Source organism: Neurospora tetrasperma (genome assembly GCF_000213175.1).
Source record: "Neurospora tetrasperma FGSC 2508 unplaced genomic scaffold NEUTE1scaffold_81, whole genome shotgun sequence".
Taxonomy (NCBI): Eukaryota; Fungi; Ascomycota; class Sordariomycetes; order Sordariales; family Sordariaceae; genus Neurospora; species Neurospora tetrasperma.
This window is the reverse complement of record NW_009799179.1, coordinates 8,422,317-8,443,577: the sequence shown is the minus strand read 5'-3', so window position 1 is coordinate 8,443,577 and position 21,261 is coordinate 8,422,317.

The following is a 21,261-nucleotide window of genomic DNA, read 5'->3' as shown; positions in this document are numbered from 1 at the left end:
TTAATTGGGTATAATTTCCTCTACCCCCCCTTTCCCCTCTTTTACTAGTATATTAATAAATTACTCAAAAATTACCTATTTCAATTGCTAATAAACTTCTTCGACTTATAAATTACTCTACAATTTTACTAGTATATCCCTTAATTATTATATTTAATACTCTACTATATTTGAGCTTTCGAAAGACGTTGGCCCCCGTCGCTATACCCTTAGCGAATTCTAGTAATAAGCTATCCGCCAATATATAAAGCGTATTATTACTACCTAACGCAATATAGCTGCTTAAGTAATTCGCAAATTCGGTTATAAGATTAGCTAATTTACTATTAGCGAGTCCTTTAAACCTAAATAGAATTATTTCGATATAAAAATATTCGTTCGAAGTTATATTGGCGTTATTAAGATTTATAAGGCCGATTTTCCTATTTTTAAGAAGATACTTTATAAATAAGTACTTTATATAGAGGGTTCTTAATTATTAGTTACGGGAAATATAATTTAAATTATTATTAAAGCGCTATAGAATTTAATATCCAATTTTAACTCCTTTAACGAACCGAGGTTCTCTATTAGTTAGTTGGCTAGATTTAAGCGCCGTTATAGTATTAAATAGTATAAGTAATCCAGGGAATTAGGGTCTGCCGACGTTAGTAGTTCTATTAATAAAATTAAATATATTAAATAGATTATTAAATAGTATCTTTCTAATAATATTTATAATACGGATAAAATTAGCTTCTTTTAGTTATTTACCCTTAATTTTACTCTCGCTACCTAAATATAATTAAGTAGTAAGAAGAAGAAGAACTATATTATAATTATACTAATTATTAATATATTAAATAATTATAAGTTTGATTTTTAGATTATTAGTTACTTTAAGAACCCTTGTACCTTCGGTAAAGATAGTAGATATATTATTAGACTCCCCCTTATATAGCGGTTTAATAAGAAGGTATAGATGATAGTAGTTATCTTTATTAAATATTTATTTTAGTTCGATCGCTAGATGGAGGGTAGGAAGGTACTCCTTCTAATAAATAGATTTAGCACTTATATTTCTATACTTAAGTAGCTTCAAAAGAGTAACGGAGATTACGCTTTATATAATATTACTATCGTTATTCTACCTACTAATACTACTTCCTTGTATTAACCTATAGATTAAGGGATTATTAATAATATAAAAGTCTATTATATAAAGCTCTAGCTTTAATATATAGTTAATTTAATATTGGCGGGTTGTAATCCCTTTAAGAATACTACTATTTTATAAGTAGTTTATTGGGTTATCGATATTTGGCGGAATAAGGTTATTATTATTACAATCGATAATTGTTAGAGGAAGTTTATTCTATTTGGCGCCGTTTAAGGTCTTTATTATACGAAGATATACTTTATAAGTAATAACAATAGAGAATAATAAAGTGAGCAACTAGTTACTAGATAGAGTATTAGTACGTAACAATTAATAATAGTCTTATTAAAGGAAGCTAAAGATAAAAGCTATTGCAAGTCTCAACCTAGGACCTCGTATACGACTTTACTAAGTATAAGTAAGATAGATGTAAAGTTAGTATAATATTAATTAATAATCTATTAACTTTAATAAAGGTTAATAGGATGAGTATTTTTATATAATAAATTATACACTCTAGTAAGCGGCTACTATAATAAAATAGAGTATTTAAATATTTATTAAGAATGCCCTATAATATTTCCCCTTCGATAAAAGGGGAAGAGTGCTCGCTATTTATATAAAGTTATTAAATCTAACTATATATATAAAAGATCCTATTATTTATTAGAGCTTTTATTTATTAACCTATACTTAAATTAACTACTAAATATTTAAAATATATAACTATCCGAATAGAGTATATAGTTTAATAACCTAATATTAATCCTTTAGTAATTATATTTATAACGAAGCTAGCAATTATTAAAATTCTCCTCCTCAATCTCCTTATTCTCGTTTATACGCTATATATTTTAATAGGAATGTTTACGTCCTAATAGAAAATCCTCTCGCTCCTAATCGGTAGGGAGGTAGTTATAGTGAGGAGAGCGGGTAATAGGTAAAGAATTGAAGTAAAAACCCGAACGAGCCAATATTGAGTAGAATTTATTGGATAAACCAGTTAAACTAAGTATATATTAAGGTAAAAGATTGTTAGAATAAATACTACAAGGGGTAGTAATATTAAAAATAGAATTAAATATACGAATTCTACTAATCAATAAGGTTGTAAGGTAATATTTAATATAAAGCTCCTACGTTTTTTTAAGTTTGGTATAGAGGATTATTAATTCTATTTATAACTTTTATATAATTTAACCCTAATATTTATTAGAAGCCGCTAGTATTATAAATTACTTTTCGGAAATATTTACTAATATACTTTTAATTTCTTCGTAGGAAGTAAAATTAATAAGTATAATAGGTTCTTTACTAATTTTAATAATACAATCGACTAGTTTTTCGACTTTAGGAAGTTTATTTAATATTAATTTAACCGGCGCTACTTAAATATAATAGAGGTAGTTAAATTTATTTAATAGACCGCTAATCTGCTTAGGAAGGTTAATATTATAGTTAGAATACTAAATAGCTAATAAAATTACTTTTAAAGGAATACGGTCTATAAAATTAACGTCTCCTTCGCGTCTTTTATTAAAAATTAAATTAAGAGTTGTTTTAGTATTACAAATAAATTTGTATTGTAAGAAAGAGTAATTATTAGTAAATTAATATTTATATACTTCTTTATTTTCTATATATACTTTAATAACCTTCTCGATCTCGGTACGTAATTTTTAATCGATTTCAACGCTAAAATTAGTATAATTTTAGTTATAGTTAGCGAAGGTATTAAGGAAGGTCGGGTATACTTTTCCTTTATTATTATCTTTGCTAATAGTAACCGAGTACGATTATACAATTCGGGTTAGGGCTTTACGTACCTTTTTCGGAGTTGCTTTAATAATTGGAATTTTAGTATAAATTAAAATAGGAATAGTTCTAATTAATAATTATAAAGTTTTACGAATTTTATTAATTAATCAAATAACCTTTCAGTATTTTTAGATATTAGTAAAATCGATATCGCTATTTCTAATAATACGACCGTTAGGATATATAATATAGAGAGTAGCTAAGATACGTTCTATAAGACGCTCGCTAGCGGTAATTAACTCTTCTATATATTTTTTTCTAAACGTTAAATTACTAAATTTAGTAGTAATTATAGGAATTAAATTAAAAGTTTCTTTAAAGTACAACGCTTAGATTTTAGTATTGTAAAATCTAATAAAAGCGTTAAACTCTTACTTTTATTAAAGTTTATTATAATTATTACGAATTAAATCCTTCGGGAGTTTAATTAATAAAAGGGTAGTTGTAAAGTAAGTAAGATTACTATTAATTGCGTATAGAATTACTAAATCTATATTAATTAATTCGTTCGTACGATCGATAGTATTATAAAGTATAGAGTGTAGTTTATTATTATATAGTATAAAAAGGTAATTAACAATTATAATTAGTACTAAGCGTTTATTATTATCCGCCTTCTTAGGGTTATAAATAAGAATGCTTTAGGTAAATTAGAAAGATTTACCGGGAAGATGGTTAAATAGATTGTAAATACGATGATTTTAATTAAGATTATTAATTATATTAATAGTATATTTATAACGGACATAGTTAAAAAATTGTCCTAATTAAATTAGGTTTATTTATTTGATAAGGTCGGTTATAAAATTAGGAAATACAACGTATATATTATTAATTCTTAAATTAATTATTTTGCTAGGAAGATTATCAATTGTATAACGGCTAAGGTATTTTACTATATTAGTTAATATACCGAACCGGGGATTGTATTCGAGCAATTACGGGGCGAATTGCCGGTTTATAGTAAGATTATATAAGTTGCTATTGCGGTCGGAATAATTAATCTAATTATTGAAAATTATAATTATATTATTAATAAGTAGCGGGGACTCTATATTAATACTAGCTATTTTATTGTACCGAGATTGTAATTTAATAAATATAAGAAAACGAAGTTTAATAAATAATAATTAATCTAATAAAATTATTATATAAAGCAAATTATAATAGAATTGAGCATTGTAGGGATAAGGTAGGATATAATAAGGTTGTTAAGGTAAGAAGGAGAGTATAAGAGTAGTTAAATAATTTTAATTCTTTTAAAAGTTATATACGTATATACTAAGACTCTTCTTTTACTAATACCTACCTACTGGGGCTATTTATTATATATAATTATAAGTGCCGTTATTTTTATATAATTGTACGTACTTGCTTAATTAAAATAGAAAAAGTTTTAATTGAAGTTATAAATAACGTATAGTATATTATCCTATATATTATTAATAATAGGCCTACCTCCGCTTAAATATATTATTGAGCAAAGTTTTAGAAATTTTAATAGAAAATACGGAAAATATAATTACTTATAAAAATATATAACGAAGAAATAATAGAAAAATTAAAATAAAGGAAAAAACTCTTAAATTATTATAGTTTCCAGTAACCTCCCCCTCTTTTAATAAAAAGGCTATTACTCCTTTTATTAATTCCGATGATATATTTAATAAAATATATTTCTAATACATTAAATTACCCTCCTATCATTACTTTAGAACGGTAATTTTAATAGATATTCTACGTCGAATTCTTCTACTATCTCTTTCGAATTCTTTATAAGCTTACTATATAATTCCTACATATTATTTTTATTTTAAAATTTAGTTTATTTAATTAAATATTATATATTCAACGCATTTTAACTTTTAGTAATAAAATTTTTAATTTCCTACTCTTCCTACCTATTTATTTTAAGCGGTAATAGTAGTTAAATTTCGCAATTAAATAGATTGGAATTTTATATTAGTTTATAAAAATATACTATAAATATAATAGAATAGGTGCGTTAAGTATTAAGTAAATTAAATTTATAGGCTAATAAACTAATTTTTTTAAGGATCTAGTAAGGACTTATTCGCTCTATTGACTATTTTTTCTTTAGGTTTTTAAGTAGATAATAACCTTTCTTAAAACGTAAGTAAATTTTATTATTTATTTTGAATGTTATTAGAGAATACTTAGAATTATATTACTTTTTAGCAATTATCCTAATTTAATTAATAAGTTTTATGGCTTTAAATTAATATTTTTAATAGATAAGAATTAAGGATTTTATAGTAGTAACTTCCTAATTATTCGGTACGAGTAGATCGAAGGTAGCTTATAATTTAAAATTGTATATTAGTTTATTTAGCGATAGTTTAATTGCAAATTAAATAGTATTATTTAAATTTTATTATAATACTATTAATATTAATATCTAAGGAATAATGTTTGTTATATATTATATTCGAATTATTATTTTAATAGTCTAGTTAATTCTTTCCAATTGTCCGTTAGTTTAAGCGTAGTATACCGTTGAAAATAGTAGATTAATAGCTAATACTTTGAAAATACTCCTCTAAATTGCTAATACAAATTTAGAATTTCGGTCGTTAATAATAGCTATTGGTAAATCCTAATTATAGAATTGTAAAGTTTGAAATAATATTTTAATTTATTTTTATATACCGTAGGTAGAATACCTAATTATTAGTAGTACTTTCTTATTAAATTTATAAGTAATAGTATATATTATATCGAACTTAAAGAAACCTTTTAAAGCCTATATTATACTAGCCGATTTAACTATCGATATATTAATAATAAAGTCTATAATTATTATATAAAACGGCTTTAGGAACGTTCGAATTAGTAATAACTCTCTAAATATTAATTACTAGTTTCATTAATTTTAATAGTAAACTTCGTAATATTTAATATATTTACATACTATTTAAATCTTCTTTTTTATATAAAAGTATAATAAATTATCTATTATCCGGTTGATTTTAAAGTAGTACTTCTTATTATATACCAACTCTAGCATCTTCTATATATAAATTCGGGGGATATATAGCCGATATACGTTTTAATAGTTAATATAATAAAGTAGCCTATCCTCAAGTAGATAGGGGCTTACTAATAGGTTTAAGTACTTTTCTAATTGTTATATATAGATATACCTTAGAGTATTAGCTTTATTAATTAAACGGAGAACCTTAATATATTTAGAGTCTTTAGGATAAACTTCAATTAATTATTAGTAAAATTCTAGTATAATAACCAGCGAAATTTAATATATATCCGGAATAACTTCTATGTATATAAGAGAAAAGGCGTTAAAACTATTCTAATAACTAATATTTTCTATTTGTACAAAGTTAGATTAAATATTAATTAGCTCGTTAAATATATTATTCTTATTAATTACTTCAGTAGTTGGCAATTTTAATAGTATATCTAGTATAATATTTAATAGTCTAAAAATATAGCATATATTTAAATTAAATTAGGATATTTAATTAGTAGTATTTACGAGCTTTAAATTAGTTTTAATTAAATCTATTATACGTAGCAATATATATTTAATAATCCTGATGGTAGAAGTATAGTTAGTAATAATATTAATACAATATTCGTTAAATTGAACTATCTTCTAGAATTTTCGTAGGGCCTAAATAATAGTTGCGATTTTTACTTCCGTAGAACCGTACTTCTTTTCGGCGGAGGACGTTAATTTTAATAGAAAATATACTAGTTTAATTATAGTTAGCGGGATTTTACTTATTTTAGGAATAGATTCTCTATCCTATAGGTATTTCAATTAGAAAATATAAATACTATAAACCGAATTATTAACGTCAGTCTTAATAAATAACGCTTTACTCTTTATATAGTAGAAAAAATGGGCTTAATTATATAGGTTTTCCTATATAATATAGAAAGCTTCGCGTTCTTCAGAGGTTAGCTCGAACTTAACTTTTGATATATATACTCGTTTCATTTATTTTGTCGAACCTATTTGTAAATTACCCGATTTGTATATTTGCTATAGTAATTCGATTTTTCTTTGGTTAAATAATTCCTCTTTAATAGTAAACTATAATATATTTTAATATAATTAATTAATTATATTAAGATAGGTCTTAAGATTATTAAATAGATTAGAGAAAATTAGCTTCTAAAAGGCTTTAATATAATTTTCCGTACGTTTTCAACCCTTTTTGTCGATAATATTGCTTAGTAATTGTATAGAAGAATACTTTATAAAAGATTTGTTAGTGTTAATATAAATATAATATTTATTAAGGAGATTTATAATAATAATTAAATATATTAGGTATTCCTCTTAAGTATTATTAAAAATAATAATATTATTAATATAAGTACGTACGAATAAATAATATTCGAAGAATAGTTTATCTATAAATTTTTATATAAATATTAGAGAGTTTTTAAAACCTATTAATATAATATTAGACTATTTAAAACTTTAAGGATTAATAATTACTATACGGTTACAATATTTAATAAAAATAGGTAGTTAGTAGAAAAATCTAGTTATATTAAAGATTAAATAGAACTTTTTACTAATTATAATATTAATAATATTTTTTTAGTCGGGTAAGGGATATATATCTAGTATAGTAATATTATTAAATAGGCGAAGATTAATTATTGTACGTCCTTTATTAACCCTATTAACCTTTTTCTAAATAATAAATACTAGGTAAGTAATAAGAGTTGGATAAAATATAAATAATATTTTACTTTAAATATATATTTTATTATATTCTTTATTAAGGAATTCGCAGTCCTTAGTATTTAGAGGGTAAAATTTAATAATTCTTCGCTAATTTTACTATCCTTCAATTAAATTAATACGTATTTTGTCTTCCTCTTTTATTAGTACAATCCTTTTATTTCTAAAAACGTTAATATATTTATTTAGGAGGCTCTTAATTTATTCCGAGAAATTAGAATTAATATTATAAATGTTAATACTTACTTCAGAAAGAATAGTTTTAATATTAATAGATTTAGTAATTCTGTAGGAGGGTACTTTAAAGGTGCTTTTTTTAATAGCTGCTTCCTTTTCATCCTTTGTAGCTCTATTAATAAATATAATATATTATTCTTAGGTAAATTTAATTTAAATTTCAGAGATAAGAAAATTTATATTTAAAGCGTTAATTAATATAATTGTTTTACTAACTTCGTATAATAGTCGTATAATTATACTTATTTATATCCCTTTAAGTATAAATACTAATTCTTTAAATTAGTTTAAATATAGTATAATTTTGTAAATTTTACTATTTATTATAGTATTAAATAATTAAGGGTATTATATATAAAATTTATAAGTAGGACGTTTATTTGGGTTATATTAATTATTAAATTGGGCGCTATACTTTATTAGAATAATTCTTAATTGACCTTTTAATAGTAGAATATTAAATTTGGCGAAGATTTTAATAATTAGAATGTCCTCCCCCTCTTTAATTCTTTTAGAATAGACTTCGCCCTAGACTTTTATACTAAAAACTGATTTAAAAAAATACAGAATAGTATTAAAATTTAACTTTATACTATAGTAGCGAAGGAAATCTATTTCCAATAGTATATTTAAGCTTAGTTTATTAATAATTAAAGTAGATATTTGAAAATATTTATTAATTTTAATACTATTAACCTTTCCCTCTATATAAAAATTAAATTCGGCGATTGTATTAATAATAGTCTTCGAATTAATACCTTTTATAATATTAGGCGGTATTGCTATATATTTTATATTTGGCGAAAATTATTTAATAAACATTTTATTTATTACCGTCGATAAATAACCCGAATTAAAATATATAGTAACGACGGGTATACTAGGGCTAGATTTAATATTAATTTATAAGTATAATATAATTTTTCGTAAATTTATCTCCCTATTCTTAAGAGTAATATCCGGAATTACTTTAATAGTTTATTCTTCGGTAAAAGTAAGTAGCGTATATTGGTTTTTATAATAACTTTTAATAAATTAGGCTTCTGTCCGTCTATTAATATTAGTAAATTTATTTGGACGTTTATTTTCCTTAATATTCTAACCCGGTTAAATAACTTTTAATTATTTTTAATAAAGGTTATTTAATTATTAAACGAAGGATCGGACGACCTATAAGACGTTTAGGTCTTCTCTAAGTATTTAGGAATTATTGTAATGTTATGAACTTAAGCAACTACGCGGGCCAACCGAGTTGTTGGGATATAATAGCCCCGCTTATAATAAGATAGTATAACTTAAGACCAGGATAGGAGCAGGGGAGCACCCGAAGGGCGCTCACTAGGAAAAATACTTACGGTAAATAGTATTTACAATAAGCAATACTTATAGTAAGTAGTACTTACAATAAATAATACTTATAGTGAGCAACGCTTATAGTAAGTAGAATACTATTATAAGTAGGTACTCTAAGGATAAGATTTTAGGGATAGGTACGAAGTATAAAGGGACGATTAGAGAATTTAAATTGTTAGATAGTTCGATAGTAGTCAATTGATTATTATTATTAAGATTAATATTATATACGTATATTTATTATAAACCTTTTAATTTTATTAAACGACTTTAATAGTTTATTACCTTTAGTTATTCTACTTAGGTAAATTAGATTGCTGTTCGTTATACGTTAATTACTCCCTTTAGCCTATTTCAGATAGTATTAAAGGTATTATCTTCGCTTTACTATATTTACTAATATTAGAAATAATAATAATACTTAGAGTGAGCCCTTAAATTTCGCTACCGTTTAATAGTAGTTTAAGGCTATATAGGAATGTATTTTCTAGTTTAAAGTTCAATTTAAGGTTGGATCTAATACCCCCGAAGCGAAGGTAGGAGAGGGAATTACTCCTATTAATAAACCAAGGATTAAATTATTTATATTTAAGGAGTTCAATAGTTAATAGGCCGCCCTTACAAGATTCTTAATTTAAATATATATTTATCTCTACTTCTATAGAGATTAGTTTGCCTTTAAGTTCGAGAAGGTAGCCTACGCAGGTATTCGATTTGTAAATAAAGCTTTTATTTAGTACGAGCCTATTTTTAAAAATTACTACGAGAATAGAGACTAGGCTTCGGACTTTACTAAGAAAATCTTAAATTCGTATAACGAATTTACTAAAGCCCTTTCCCGAATTTTTAGAGAAAAGAATAAAATTTATAGGGTTTAGGAACGCTTAACCTATCTTCGATAAATTAAATTTACTTTAACCTATATTGTATTTTTTAAATAAAATTCCCTTTATAATAATATTAACGACGATGAATTAATATAGTTATTCTATAATAGTTTTAAGGAACGAATTAAGGACGAACTCTATAAGGAAGACCATTCCGAAATTATTAACGCTTATATAAATAAAGTTATTCATATCGATAATTGATAATTCTAATAGGAATAGGAGAAGAAGGGAAGAATAATTATATTCGTCCCTTTTAAGTTTAATAATATTAATACTAAGAGAAAGAGGATTTAGGGAATTTATATTTCCGGAACTATTTATTCCAAACTTATAAAAATCGATGCGGTTTAAGCTAATTAAGGTAAGCGAAACCTTTCGAAGGTTAAATATTTTAATTATAGTAAGATTGGGTATATAAAGAGAGACTACTATACGTCCAAATAATTAAATTAGAAGAAGGCGGAAACCGCCGTAGTAGAAGGAGTTAGGGTAATTAAGATTACTAGTACCGAATATAGTTAAAACGATTTCGAGAACGCTTTGGATAGGGGTATAGATTACGATTTAGAAGTATACTAGGAGGCTAATAACGAATATAATTAGAATAGACCTAATAAGGAGGATCCTAATAAGGAGGAAGTACTAGAAGATAAAATACTTTGAATATAAATATACTAAGCCCCAATATAGGAAAAAATCAGTAGCCTCCCCAATACTAACCGGACTCTCTTTACAACTATATATATAATAAATATTACTCCTCCCTTAGTACCCCCGCTAGTACCTACGGTTAAAGAATATAATATTCTCGAATTTATTAATTTATATTAATATAAATATCCTAACTACCTCGTTAACGGATATTGGACGGAGCTGTTATAATATTATTTGGATAGGAGCGGGAAGAACGAATTATAGGATAATTTTTGGAAGAAATAGGCAATTATTATCGAAGGGGAGCCTAAAGCTACTTAGGAACGAATTTTAGAACCTTTAAAAGTATATTAACTAATTAAAGGGGATACAGTCTAAATATACCCCCTTTATTACGCTTATTACCGGATACTATAATTTTAATATATTATTAATAATTACTACGAATATTATAGGAAGAAGCGAAATAACCGTTTCTAACTTATTAAAAGGCTAGATCGGTAAAGATAATTTAAACCGATTACGCGTACTTTTAACCGAAGCAATTTATAAACTACCCTTATTATCAACGAATAGTTTGTATTTAGCCTACAACCTTTCGTAAAGGTCAATAAGTAACTATTATCTAAGAGACTTACTATTCACCCCCGTAATATTTATATTTATATAGGATAGGGAGAAGCCGACTATTATTAATAATAATACCCGATATTCAATTACCCTATTTATATAAAATAGAAAGCCTAGAATATTAAAAAGGAATTTAATAACTATATTCGAAGTATTAGAATAATTGAGCGTAAGGATAAAGAAGAAGCTATATATATAGTATAGTTATAGGAATACAATTCGCTAAACGAATTTAAACCTAAGGAAGAAGACGCTTTTAATAATTATTATTAAGAATTAGGAAATAGTTTAGGGCCTTTAGGGAGGCCCGACGAAAATTAAGTCCTCAAACGAAATAAATTATCCAACAATATAGCCGTCAGAAAGATAAAATCCGAAACCCTATAATACCTATAGAGGTCGCTATTATAGAAGAAAGGAAAGAGGATTAGCGATTTAAAGTTATAGCCTATTAAAAGAACTATTAAATTTTCGTATTAGTAGATTCTAGAGTTTAATTGAATTTTATTTTACCTAAATTCGTTATTTAATTGAGGATTCCCTAGAAGAAGAAAAAAGCTCCTTTCGTAGTAAAAGGACTTTTCGAAATATAAATTGTAAAAAGGGAAATATTACTACTCCCTATTATAGTAGAAGGTAAGATAATCGAAGTTAGTTTCGATATTATTAAAATAGGGCTATTTAAAAATATAATTTTAAAGTATTTATAGTATATTATATACAATTTAAATATTAATTGGAAGGAAGGTAGCCGCTTATATCCTAGGACGTACCTAATTACTAATAGAAAATTAAGAATATAGAAGGAAGCGAATTATAATAGCGTTATTCTTACAACCCTATTATAAATAATATAAGAAATTATAATTTATACTATCGATAAAAAGTAGTAAAATTATAAAAGAAGGGTTAGTAACGTTAATAGAAATATTTATAATTAACGCCTAATATAAATTCGATTATTATTAGAATTAATAAGCGGAGAAACTAAAAACAATAATTTTAGTAGAATATTAAGGATACCCAGCTTTCGTTAATAAGTACTTTAAAGGATTATTACTACGAGGACTATAGGATTATAAGATTAAATTCAAAGAAGGAGTTAAATTTAAATTCTTTAAAGTATATTATATTAACGAGAAGTAGAATATAGAATTAAAGAAGTTCTTAAACGAAAATTTAAAATAAGGATATATTTAGGAATTTATATCGCTAATAGGGTACCCTATCTTATTTATACTAAAGAAGGACGGAAAATTATGCTTTTATATCAATTATAGGCAATTAAATTAAGAGACTATAAGAAATAGTTATCCCCTACCCTTAATTTTACATATTCGAAATTAATTAGGAGGAGTATAATACTTTATATACTTTAATTTATCCGTTACTTATACTTATATCCGGATTAAGGAGGGAGATAAATAAAAGATAGTATTTTATATACCCTATAAATACTATAAGTACTTTATTATACCTTTCGGGTTAATTAATATACTTATAATATTTTAATCCGTTATCGATTATATAATTCGACCCTACTTCAATAAGTTCACTATTTATTATTTAAATAATATCCTTATCTATTCTAAAATTTTTACAGAGTATAAGGAATATATAAAAAAAGTATTAAATATACTATATAAATATAAACTCTCTATTAATATAGAGAAAAGTAAATTCTATATAAGGAAAATTATATTTCTTAAATATTTAATTTTAGAAAATAAGGTTAAGATAGAACTAAATAAAATAGAAGCCATACAGAACTAATTTGTACTTAGGAATACAATCGAAGTCTACGGATTCCTAGGGTTTATTAATTTCTATTAAATATTTATATAGGACTACGGGAAGATTATTAGGCCGTTGTACGAACTTACTAGGAAGGAGGCCGCTTTTATATAGGGAAAAGAGGAAGAAGAAGTTTTTAAGGCTATTTATAATACAATTATTATAAATCTTATACTAAAACTTCCTAACCTAAATAAACCCTTTAAAATTGAAACCAATATATTAAATTACGCTATCGGAGGATAATTAGAATAATATAACAATTAAAGGAAATTATATCCTATAGCTTTCTTTTCAAAGAAGTTGGAAGGACTCTATTATAATTACTTTATTTATAATAAGGAATTTTTGGTTATTATTAAAGCGTTTTAAGAATAGAGACTATACTTTAATAGAACTATATATAAAAGTATAAAATCTATACCGACTATAATAATCTTCGGTACTTTATAATTATAAAGGTATTTAATAGTCGCTAAACGCAATAGGCCGAATTCTTATTAGAATTTAATTTTAAAATTAATTATAAAAAGGGTTTAAAGAACGCCCAAACCGACGCTTTAAACTACCGGGCAGATTATATAAAAAATATAATAGAAATTTTTATATTATTATTCTAGGAATAATTAGATAAAATATTCGTATATTCTTTATAAGAATAAATAAAATACTATACTATTTATAGGGTTAAAGATTAAACCCCGAAATATTAGACTACTATTATTACTCCCAAAGATAAATAACAATAGGAGGGTAATTAGGAGGAGGGAATTATACTCTAGAACGATAAATTATAGTACTATAATAAGGCCTATATTTAGCTAAAGTAATACGAAGCGCTTATTATAGATATTTATATATCTAAAATAGGCGGATATATAAGTATTATAAAAATTATAGTACGGATACGGTAATACTACAATTTTCTAAGAATGAAAATTAAAGTAGTTCGAATATTGTAGGCTTGTAAATACTGTAGTAGGATTAGGGTTATAAGATATAAGCTATACGGGTTTTTCGAATTTTTAGAAATTGTAGAAAGGCTATAGAGTTCGGTAATTATAGACTTTATTACTAAATTACTACCGTCTATAGATACTACTACAGGGATTATATATAATAATATATTAATAATAGTAGATAGGCTAATTAAGTAGAGCTACTTTCTATTATATAAGGAAATATAATTAGTAGAGTAATTTGTAGATATAATTTATTAGAATATTACTTCAGTATATAGTTGGCCGAAGGAATAGATTATAGATAGGGATATTAAATTCGTATTTAAATTCTAGTAAATATTAATAATTAAGTTTAGTATTAAGAGTAAAATATTAATAGTTTATTACCCGTAGATAGACGGATAAACGGAAAGGATTAATTAAATTGTAGAATAGTATTTAAGGAATTATATTAATTTCGAATAAAGCAATTGGGTAGAACTATTATTTACAGTATAATTAATATATAATACTTCCCTTATAGAGATTACAAAGGTTTTACCTTTTTTTACAAACTATAGGTACGAATTAGAATTCTTAGAAAGATTAGATACGAACGTTCCCAAAACTTTAATTAAGGTTAGAAAATTATATATATTATATAAGAAACTTAAGGAAGAATTGGAATATATTTAATAAAAGATAAGCCAATATTTTAATATTAAAAGGTTTGAAGGACTTTATTTTAAAGAGGGGGATAAAATCCTTTTATTAATTAGGAATTTTAGAATAAAGAGGTTTAGTAAGAAATTCAATAACCGACGGGTAGGATTATTTAAAATTAAGAAGAAAATTTCTAATATAGTATATTAATTGGATATTCCTAATATTATAAAATTGAAATTATACTTATTCTATATTATACTATTAGAGTTAGTACTTAAGAACGTACGAGTTAATATACGTACTAATATTGAGGATGAGGAAGAAGAGTAAGATATAGAATAAATTTTAGATTTAAGGATAGAAAAGGGAGAGTTGGAATACTTTATTAAGTAAGAAGGATTTAATTCCGAGGATAATATATAGGAACCCGTTAAGAATTTGAATTGCCCTAAGAAGTTGGAAGAATTCTATTAGAGGAACCCGGATCGGCTAGGGGCGGAGGATTATTTAGTTAGGAGGCTAAGTAAGTTAAGAAGTTTAAAGATACTTAACCTATAGGTATAAGGGTCGAAGAAATAGTAAATACAATAGGCCGCTCTTTATTAGGTAAAAATTTAGGCTTTTACTTAATAGCCCTATTCTCTTTATTTTATACCTCTAATTTTATTAGCGCTAACAACAATATTTCCTTACCCTCCTTAACCAATTAATTTTTCCTTTATTTTAAATAAGCTAAATAAAGCTTCCTTTCTTAAAATTCGAAAAACTTTGTATTAACTTCTTAAATTAATACTTTAATATCCTAAACTATATATTAATATTCGGTAAGAATATACGCAATTATTAAAATTAGTAATTAAATATTATTAAACCTAAAGGGATATTTACGTTCTATATTATAATTTACTTCTATATAAGGATATACAACCCGGATATACTCTCTATATTTTGCTTCGCTAGGAAGTTTCTTATAGACGAATTTCTAATTAGAGTAGCGTTAATAAGGTATAATTATCGAATTAAAGCGTTTAATAGAAGTTAATAATACGCGCCGACGGGCTAACGAATTAGATATAGGCTTAGAAATACGACCGGATATCTTAAGTAAAGGGGTGAGGAAAAGGGAAGGTTTATTATATTTAGATTAATGGGCGAAGGAATTATAGAAAATAAGAGTAAGTAGGTGCTTTTAGGAAATTAATAAGCCGTTGAGGATGTTAGTTAGGGAGGGGAGGTATTGTATTACAAATTTAAGCAATTATATAGGCTAATTGAATTGTTAAAATATAATAGCCCCGCTTACAATAAGATAGTATAATTTAAAATTAGGATAGAAGTAGGAGAGTACCCGAAGGGCGCTTACTAGGAAAAATGCTTACGGTAAGTAGTACTTACAATAAGCAACGCTTACGGTGAGTAGTATTTATAATGAACAATACTTATAGTAAATAGCGCTTATAGTAAATAGAATACTATTGTAAGTAGGTATTCTAAGGATAAGACCTTAGGGATAAGTACGAAGTATAAAGGGACGATTAGAGAATTTAAATTGTTAGATAGTTCGATAGTAATCAATTGATCATTATTACCAAGACTAGTATTACGTACGTATATTTATTGTGAACCTTTTGGCTTTACCGAACGACCCTGATAATTTATTACCTTTAGCTATCCTACTTAGGCAGATTAGACTGCCGTTTATTATATGTAAAATTAATATTAGATAATAAATTTAACAATAGGGGTCGTATAGGTTTATTAGAGTTAGTACTTCTAATAGGAATTGTATTAAGAATAATTGTTGGTTCGTTATTTATTATACGCGAAAGAATATAAAATAATAAGATACTAGGAAATAAAAGTTTAGTAGGGGCTAGATAGTTAGTAAAATAGGTAGAAGGTTTATTATTATACTTAACCTTAGAAGTATCTATTATAGATTCTTCTACTTCTTCCTTAAAATTATTAATAAAATAGTAACTTTTATTCTATAGGTAGTAAACTTTATTATTTATATTAAAATCGTCTATAAAGATTATTATAGCGGAGGTGTAAATATAATAGCCGTCCTGTAAAATTTAATAGTATTCAAATCTTTTACCCCAATAACGTTAATAGCTGTTATTATTACCCAACTAATTAATATTATATTTATTAAACTTATTGCTAAAGTTCCTAAATTCCTTATTAAAATAAGATTTTCCGCTTAATTTATTACCGAACCTATTATTGTAGGATAAGAAATTCTTTTAAAAAAGTTTACTACTATTATAATTTCTCTAAAAATTTATATAAATGTTAAAACCGTCGTCCTTATTATTAAAGCTATTAACCGTATAATAAATTAATTAACTACTTTCTAATACGTTGAAAAATTATTAACGTATTAGTATAACCTTCTATTTAATTCTATTAATATAATTATTGAAACGAACGTTGTATTCCGGAGGAATATACGTAGTTTATATTATTAGGTATAAATTATTCTATAAGCGAATATATAATTAGAAGTTTAAAACGTCTCCCTAAAAATAAGTATACCGGAATAATTAAATTAAATAATTATAAAGCGATTATTTGTTAATCTTATACAATTCTATAATAAATTTATTTATATTTAGTTATTTCTATACTTCATAAGGTTTAATTCCGAATATAATACTAAATATATTAAAAATTTTATTAAAATTACTACGAAGATTATTACATTTATTTTCGGAAAGGGTAAAATTCTATTAATGTAGCGTTATATTGCAGAATAATTAATTAAAGTTGTTAGTAATAGTTTAGCGTTTTTCTAAATAATCCTTTAAATACCCTTTAATTATATTTTTAAACCTATAAAAGGCTATATAAATATTAATTTTACTATCTTAATATATACCCTTCTTCTTCTTATCCGGCTTTATATTAGGGAAGTATATTTTAATATTTATAATTTTAAAAAGTTTTTTCTTAATAAATTAACGGATACTTATATTAGCCCTTAAAATAAAATTAGCGAAAGTTTAGTTCCAATTTTCCAATTCTTTAATATAATTATACAAATCCTTAAGTATTTCATAGAGAGCTAAATTATCTATTATTGTACTATTACTATTAGCTTTAATTAATAGGTTTAAAGTATTAGAATGAACGTTGAAGTATATAATTTAGGGGTTATTAGTAGGATAAATATTCTAATAAAAAATTAAGTACATAAAAAGTATAGGAATTTTTAGAACGGCCGGAGGAAGGTAACCGCCGTTATTCGGCGTTACTAGCAATATTCCTTATTATTTTACTTATTTTTCACTTATTAGAGTTTAGTCTATTAATCCTTCGAGGTTTATCCGTAGGGTTTAATTAGAAGTTTAATAATTAATAGTTAGAGGCGGTATATATTTACGAAAATAAATAGGAAATTAATTAATATTATTAAATAGGGGTTATCAATTAGTACGGTCGATACAAAGATTTTTTATTTAGTTAATTAAATTAATAGTATTACGTAGGTTTTTAGCGCTAATTATAACCGTTTTACTAATAGGACTGATAAAACCGCTAGAGCGCTAATTATAATAAATTATAGAATTTTCATAAAGTTAAGAAGCAATACGCTTTACAGTAATAGGTATTAGGAGACTAAAACCGGGCTTTATACTATTTTAAATTAAGCGTATAGTATTTTAGATAGGTTGTGTAAAATAAAGTAGAAGATTTAAAAATTTACTTCTAATCTTTATATTACATTAGGTAAAGTATATAGTATTTTAATTTTAATTAATAAGGTATATTAGGAAATTATAAGTAAGGATAATTCTTAGGTAATATTTTATTTATTTTTATTACTATTTTTGTGCTAAATGTAGGAGAGTTTCGGCTTACGCAAAATTTCCGAAGTATTTAGTAGTAGGATTAGTAATTAGTTATTAAATAATATTAATAATAATTTTAATAATTAAATTCGTTCGTAAGATTATTAATTCGGTAGGCGAGAAGGGTCGTTAAATTGGACTTAATTAAATATATTATTTAACAAGCGTAGGTAGTAAGGAAGATAATATAGGAATTTGTACTGGGTTAATATAGGTTAGTATATTAATTATTTTAATAGTATTTAAGAAATTTATTAGCAAGGAGTGAACGCTAGTATTATTAATACTAGGGGGAATTAATATTTGAGTAGTAGTATTAATAATAGTATTATTCGCTTTAATTTAAACTATAAATTATTTCTAATTTTTCTTCTATAATTATACTAATATACCTTCTTTAGTAGTAAACGGCTAAATCTAGCATATTGGGACTGGATAATTAATAACTAAATTGCAATATTTGTATAGAACTTATTAAATTTTACTATTTATTGTATTTAAATTAATAATTTATCCTTTATTATAAATATCGTTATTAGTATTAATAGTTTAATTAGGTTTAATTTCAATATAATTAGTTTCTTTATTTAAATATAGTTGTATAGCTTTAATAAGTAGCTCGGCGGCTAGAGGCTGAAGTCTTTCTTTATAGTAAAGTTATAGTTTGAATATAGTAAATTTAATAATTTAATATACTTTATATATTAGACTTTCCTCTTAGAAGGTAAAAGCTATTTAAGGGTTTACTTAGTCGGTTTTTAATATTATTTAATTTAACCTTTAGATTTAATTGAGTAGTAATAAAGTAGTAAAAAAAGGGGATTCTAAGGAATAGAAAATATAAATATTTAGTTTAAAAGGGTAAAAGTTGAATAATAGTTAATAAATTTAATAAATTATTATTAAATTTAATATATTTCCCTCTTCGATAAAAGGAAGAGATATAAGAAATAATAAGGTTGGTTTGAAATTGAGTTGTAGGTACTACTTGTTACGCGAAGATGTATTTTATAAATGATAATAATAGAGAATAATAAAGTAAGTAATTAGTTGCTGGATAGAGTAACAATACATAACGATTAATAATAGTCTTAGTAAAGGAAATTAAAGATAAGAGTTATTACGAACCTTAATTTGGGACTTCGTATACGACTTTACTGAGTGTAAGTAAGATAAATATAAGGTTAGTATAATATTAATTAATAATCCGTCAACCTTAATAGAGGTTGATAGGACGAGTACTCTTATACGATAGACTATACGCTCTAGTGAGCGGCTGTTATAATAAGACAGAGCATTTAGGTATCCACTAAGAATGCCCTATAATAGTCTTAATAAGAAGCTAATTAAATGGGTTAACTTAGTAATTATCGACGAGGATTACTATAGTGTTGAGACTGCTACTATTACGCTAGTATAATAGATTCTGGAAGCTTCCTCTACCAATATAGATTCCAATGAGATAATGAGGTTGGGAGAGAGTTTAGTACGTACTGGGACTATTAAAGCTATAATAAATATTAATAATTTTATTAATCCTTTAAATAAGGCTGTTGTTGATAGCCCAGATGATCTTATCGCCTACGTAGTTAAGACCTTCTTACTAGTAATAGGAGAGAATAACGATAATTAATTAGAATAGTAAGAATTACTTGCTATATCGCTAGCGGCTACGTTTAAAGCTATTGCAATAGTTATCTAGTACGAGGAGTAGTCGATAATAGTTAATTTAGTAGATATGGCTTTATTTCGACGGGTATAGAAGAGACTGGTTGACTAGTCGTTGCTTGAAAAATTCAACGTACTTTAGACTATACTAGATTTATACTTTAAGAAATAGTAAACTATATAAATCTATATGGGCAACGTTTATTAGATTAAATATACTATTTTCAGCAGTTTCTGACTCAAAACAACGTAAAAACAACGATTCTGGCTAAAAATCACGATTTTACACCAAAATCACGATTTTACACCAAAATCTTAATGTAACGATAATCTGGGAATAACGATCAGATCCAGGGGGTAACTAAATATCGTTAATTGCAGACTTGACTGTATATATATATATGAAACTGCTTCAATCGCTTAGGCCCCAGTGCTCCTTAGTCCCTTACTAAACAATGACTAATGAAGCTTCTAACTATCTACAAGAGTGCGGGAGAGGAGGTGGGAGTTATAGAAAGATCATGAGACTAGTAGTATTATGGAATGTGGGATATCTGCAGGTGCTGATCTATATACGTGTACGGCATTAAGGGGTCGTAAGAGGAGTAGTTATATAGATTTTAGATAGCGTAAGCGGCGAGTTACTTCTGGATAGAAATTTGGATACCAAGAGAAGGGCATCCCGTCGCTACACTCTCGTTAGGCAGCGGCGAATTCATACGAATATTTAGCGGAGAGCACAGGGGGTAAGGTTGCGAATGCGGGGTGATCTATGATACTCCGGGCCCGGGTGAAGAAGGAATGGCAGTGATGGTGTGGCTATTAAGCTCTCGGCAGATTAACTCTCAGCAGCCATTGGATGATCAGGATA